The sequence below is a fragment of the Drosophila takahashii genome, chromosome 2R, assembly GCF_030179915.1.
Source record: "Drosophila takahashii strain IR98-3 E-12201 chromosome 2R, DtakHiC1v2, whole genome shotgun sequence".
NCBI lineage: Eukaryota > Metazoa > Arthropoda > Insecta > Diptera > Drosophilidae > Drosophila > Drosophila takahashii.
This window is the reverse complement of record NC_091679.1, coordinates 16292740-16298739: the sequence shown is the minus strand read 5'-3', so window position 1 is coordinate 16298739 and position 6000 is coordinate 16292740.

Sequence of the window (6000 nt, the reverse complement as noted above, 5' to 3'; positions counted from 1 at the left end):
AAAAACAAAGCAGTCTTTCGTTGTTATACATTAAATTATATTAGACGAACAGTTTCGTTCTTCATGAATTCCGGGAGAACGACCGTTCCCATTTAGGTAAAACCAATAGGAAAAATGCAGTTTTGTGTAACAAATAAATCCCTACCAATTTCAACGTGGGACAATAACTTCTTGCTACTTATGTAGTTCTAAGGAAGAACAACACGTTAGCAACACCTGTCTGTCTGTCTGTCAGTCTGTCTGTCTGTCTGTCTGTCTGTCTGTCTGTCTGTCCCCCCCCTTACTCGACAGGCCGAAGGGTTACGGTGAGCGTCATCTGACCCTTGGCGTCGACGTTCCTGGTCACTCGGTAGGTACCGCCGTCGCATGTCCGGGAAAAGCGATCCCGCTTAGGTCCTCGCGGTGTGAAACTCGCCAACTCCACTGCAAGTTTCCGGGGGAGCATACGACCGGGCGTGTAGACCCTCCAGGCCTCAGGAGCTTCCACTAACGTGGTTGGTGGGGCACAGACTCCTGCCTGCTCCAGTGACTCGATGTCGTCGAGCAAATCGTCCAGACTATAGCCCATGTTGGTGTCGTCGAGCTCCCCTAGTAGGTTCAGATCGAGTTCGTCGTCGTCCTCCGTCGTCGCTTCGGGCTGGGCATCTTCTTCCTGCGGTGGCCGCGCTTCTGTTCCCTGCGATGGTCGGGTTTCCTTTTCCTGAGGAGACCGGGCTTCTGTAGGTTCGGTCGTCGTGACTTGGGGCGTTCGTCGACGTAGGCTCAGCGATGAGAACTGGGTGTCCTGGTCCACTTCCCAGTCGTCTACAGGAGACTCTATATACCTACGGCGAAGGATGGCTTGACTGTCGGTCAGGTCCTCGTCTTCCTCGGATGTTACCGATTCCCAGGTGCAATATTTCTGCCGGCGCCTGTGGTTACGGTGGTTGTCTCTATGTTTTCCTTCCGTTACTTCCCGGTCCTGCTGTCCCTCGTCGTCCGTCGTAGCCCTTTTTGTTGTCGGATTACTTGGGTGACCTCCAAGAGCTTCGTGGGGTGGGGCCGTTTCTACTTGTGGCTATTGGGCCACCGGTTCGTGGCGCCCGTCGTCGTCGTTATGACCCATGTCCTGCGTTCTCCATGCCGGACGCTCGAATAGTAGGCCTCGAATCGGTGAGCCGGTTCCCGTCCTGGTGGTGGTACAATGTCCATAGTGACTTGCCGCACTTGAGTGACGCGATAGCCTCCGGGAATCGCTGCGCAGTGGTAGTCTTCTCTCTCCCCTATGAAGCTGGCCGTCCACACTCCGTCTTTGTCGTCTTCTTCGTCCGATTCTTCTTCGCCTTGCCATTGGTCCAGGGTTGTCTCCGCTCGGTGTTGGTAGATAACCCGTCCTATCCTGGGGTCGCTTGGGCGTCCTCGCGGTGGCGCCCAATCTTCTCGCCAGGGCTCGTAGGTCTCCCTAGGTGTGGTCCTAGAGTGTCGCCGGTCGGCCTCGGGAGTGGGGTGACTAGTATAGCCGGGCCTGGGGAGAACCCTACCGACTGGTCTGATTGAGGTGAGGTATACCCGAACGATTCGGACCAGGGTGAGGTATCCCCGCCGGGCTCGTCGATCGAATCTTCGGCCTCCGAATCAGCTTGCCCTTCGGCGGTGACGACTTAATTCCGCCGACATAATTCCGCCGTTTTTAAACGACATAATTTCGCGCGATCTTATGACGTTTGAGAACGTCATAAGTCCGCCGCAGAAAAAACGACATAATTTCGCCAGCCGCGGTATTATGTCGCTGCTAAGGGACATAAGTTCGCGCGAAATTATGACGTTTAAAAACTACTTGTGGGGGACTTATGTCATTTTAAAGTGACATAAGTCCGCCGAGGAATAAACGACATAGTTTCGCCAGCCGCGAAATTAAGTCCCTGCTAAACGTCATAAGATCGCGCGAAATAATGTCGTCTCTAAATTTGATATGGCGAACTTATGACGCTTTAAAGTGACATAAGTTCGCGGCAGAAAATCGACTTAATTTCGCCGGCATATGTATGTATGTATGTATATATTTATTTACATATGTACATATGTGTATACATATTTTTCGTGTATACATACATATGTATATTTGTATATATATCGTTTATATGTATATATCTTTTGCATATATATATCGTTTGTATGTATGTATATATATTTTTATATATTTATTTTTTATTTTTATATAAAAATATATTTATATATGTACATAGTTAAATATACATATATATATTTCTGTTTTTATTTATTTATTTATTTCTGATTCAACAACATTTATGTATTTATTTATTTATGTTCACACATGCATTCATACATATGAGTGATTCTTTGTGAAACGTATCGAGATTTTCTTCATGGTCTCAAAACGATATTAAATTTTTATGACACTATCACACCATTTAAAAAGGATTTTTAAAAAAGTTTCAAAAAAAATCCATTCGACAGAAGCGAAGATATGGCGTTGCTATTTTTTTGTTTAATTCCTTTATAATTTTAAATTACGCGGGATAAAAAATAAATAAAAATACTCAAAAATTATTATTTTTGCCAAGCTTTCAGATGAAAATAACGACCATAATGGTTCCAATGCAAAATACGGTCCAAACTTAAAAAAAAATTTTTTCATTCGCGGTTTTCTGCAAATCGGCATTTTTAATCTTTATAAAAAAATAGTATAATGTTCTATACATAATTCTTGTTGGCTCCTAAAAGTTTCGTCATGAGACCTCCATTCTGTCTGTCTGTCTGTCTGTCTGTCTGTCTGTCTGTCTGTCTGTCTGTCTGTCTGTCTGTCTGTCTGTCTGACTGGCTGTCAGTCTGTCTGTCTGTCTGTCTGTCTGTCTGTCTGTCTGTCTGTCTGTCTGTCTGTCTGTCTGTCTGTCTGTCTGTCTGTCTGTCTGTCTGTCTGTCTGTCTGTCTGTCTGTCTGTCTGTCTGTCTGTCTGTCTGTCTGTCTGTCTGTCTGTCTGTCTGTCTGTCTGTCTGTCTGTCTGTCTGTCTGTCTGTCTGTCTGTCTGTCTGTCTGTCTGTCTGTCTGTCTGTCTGTCTGTCTGTCTGTCTGTCTGTCTGTCTGTCTGTCTGTCTGTCTGTCTGTCTGTCTGTCTGTCTGTCTGTCTGTCTGTCTGTCTGTCTGTCTGTCTGTCTGTCTGTCTGTCTGTCTGTCTGTCTGTCTGTCTGTCTGTCTGTCTGTCTGTCTGTCTGTCTGTCTGTCTGTCTGTCTGTCTGTCTGTCTGTCTGTCTGTCTGTCTGTCTGTCTGTCTGTCTGTCTGTCTGTCTGTCTGTCTGTCTGTCTGTCTGTCTGTCTGTCTGTCTGTCTGTCTGTCTGTCTGTCTGTCTGTCTGTCTGTCTGTCTGTCTGTCTGTCTGTCTGTCTGTCTGTCTGTCTGTCTGTCTGTCTGTCTGTCTGTCTGTCTGTCTGTCTGTCTGTCTGTCTGTCTGTCTGTCTGTCTGTCTGTCTGTCTGTCTGTCTGTCTGTCTGTCTGTCTGTCTGTCTGTCTGTCTGTCTGTCTGTCTGTCTGTCTGTCTGTCTGTCTGTCTGTCTGTCTGTCTGTCTGTCTGTCTGTCTGTCTGTCTGTCTGTCTGTCTGTCTGTCTGTCTGTCTGTCTGTCTGTCTGTCTGTCTGTCTGTCTGTCTGTCTGTCTGTCTGTCTGTCTGTCTGTCTGTCTGTCTGTCTGTCTGTCTGTCTGTCTGTCTGTCTGTCTGTCTGTCTGTCTGTCTGTCTGTCTGTCTGTCTGTCTGTCTGTCTGTCTGTCTGTCTGTCTGTCTGTCTGTCTGTCTGTCTGTCTGTCTGTCTGTCTGTCTGTCTGTCTGTCTGTCTGTCTGTCTGTCTGTCTGTCTGTCTGTCTGTCTGTCTGTCTGTCTGTCTGTCTGTCTGTCTGTCTGTCTGTCTGTCTGTCTGTCTGTCTGTCTGTCTGTCTGTCTGTCTGTCTGTCTGTCTGTCTGTCTGTCTGTCTGTCTGTCTGTCTGTCTGTCTGTCTGTCTGTCTGTCTGTCTGTCTGTCTGTCTGTCTGTCTGTCTGTCTGTCTGTCTGTCTGTCTGTCTGTCTGTCTGTCTGTCTGTCTGTCTGTCTGTCTGTCTGTCTGTCTGTCTGTCTGTCTGTCTGTCTGTCTGTCTGTCTGTCTGTCTGTCTGTCTGTCTGTCTGTCTGTCTGTCTGTCTGTCTGTCTGTCTGTCTGTCTGTCTGTCTGTCTGTCTGTCTGTCTGTCTGTCTGTCTGTCTGTCTGTCTGCCTGTCTGTCTGTCTGTCTGTCTGTCTGTCTGTCTGTCTGTCTGTCTGTCTGTCTGTCTGTCTGTCTGTCTGTCTGTCTGTCTGTCTGTCTGTCTGTCTGTCTGTCTGTCTGTCTGTCTGTCTGTCTGTCTGTCTGTCTGTCTGTCTGTCTGTCTGTCTGTCTGTCTGTCTGTCTGTCTGTCTGTCTGTCTGTCTGTCTGTCTGTCTGTCTGTCTGTCTGTCTGTCTGCCTGTCTGCCTGTCTGCCTGTCTGCCTGTCTGTCTGTCTGCCTGTCTGTCTGCCTGTCTGTCTCTCTGTCTGCCTGTCTGTCTGTCTGTCTGTCTGTCTGTCTGTCTGCCTGTCTGTTGAAGTTGAAGTTGAAGTTTTTGGTACCTGTGATGTAGGAAGTCGACATAAAATAAAAGTGACATTTAATAATATAGCCAGATATGAGAGAGGTCTGTAGGTTGAGACAGTCTGTAAGTTGAGACACTCAATTTTCTCAAAACTTTTCCACTAAAAAAATTTTTTTTATTTCTTTTTTTGTAGTCCTTTTTAGTGACAAAACTTTTGGGGAATACACTATAAGCCAGGCTCTAGCCAGATTTAAGCTGTGAGAGTCGTGTACCATTTTTCACCAAAAAAGTTGTTGTCTACTTTTTTCAAAATTCCATTTAAAATTAATAACGTTCTTAAATTAACTTTGTAAGAGATTTAAAACATTAGTATATTAACTGTTAACTAATTAAAAAAAGAATCAGCTTAATGTGACAGTCAGAACAAAAGTTATTAATTTTTTCCCGAAGCATCCCATTTTGTGTAAGCTGAGACACCCGTTTTTGATACAAAGAGGCCTTAGGCCAACAGAAATCTCTTTCTGCCTAGTACATTTCTTTGATATTAGGGGAAAAGTGAATTTTCAAGAAGCCTTTTGATTTTAATGATTATTTGGTCTAAGTTCTTAAAAAATGGATGGGAAATAATTTAGGACGAACTAAAATTGATAAAATTAACATAAATAAATAGTTTCTTATAGTTTGGAGAGTAATATTGACTTTTAAAAGTGTCTCAACTTACAGACCTCTTTTTCAAAATGTCGTTTTTTGGGACTTTTCAAAAAAAATAATTTTCCAGTTTTCCCTAAGGACAAAAAATATTTTTTTTTTGTTTTTTATTAAGCTAATAGACTAACCTTTCGATCAGTACCAAATGCGTAAAGTTTTATAAGTGAATGTCGAAATGGCAGATTAAAAACAAAAGGTGTACCAACCTACAGACCTCTCCCCTATTAATAAAAACAAGAGAGAACGCTATAGTCGGGTGCCCCGACTATCAGATACCCGTTACTCCGCTAAAGGAAGTGCGAAGGAGATGGAGATAAAAACTTTGATCCGCCGTAACTTTTTAACAAATGGTCCGATTTAAAAAATTCTACATTTCGATAGGTATTGATAAACACCATAAAACTGCATTTTTACTTTTCCGAAATATTGAAATTTTTAAAATCGTATATAAGCGATTGTGGGCGTTAGAGGGGGCGTGGCACCCTTTTGAAACAAACTTGCGCTGCGTAGGAACTTCTAGAATCTGCATGCAAAATGTCAATCCTCTAGCTTTTATAGTTTCCGAGATCTCAGCGTTCATACAGACAGACAGACGGACAGACGGACATGGCTAGATCGACTCGGCTAGTGATCCTGATCAAGAATATATATAGTTTATAGGGTCGGAAACGCTTCCTTCTACCTGCTATATACTTTTACACGAATCTAGTTTGTTGATATG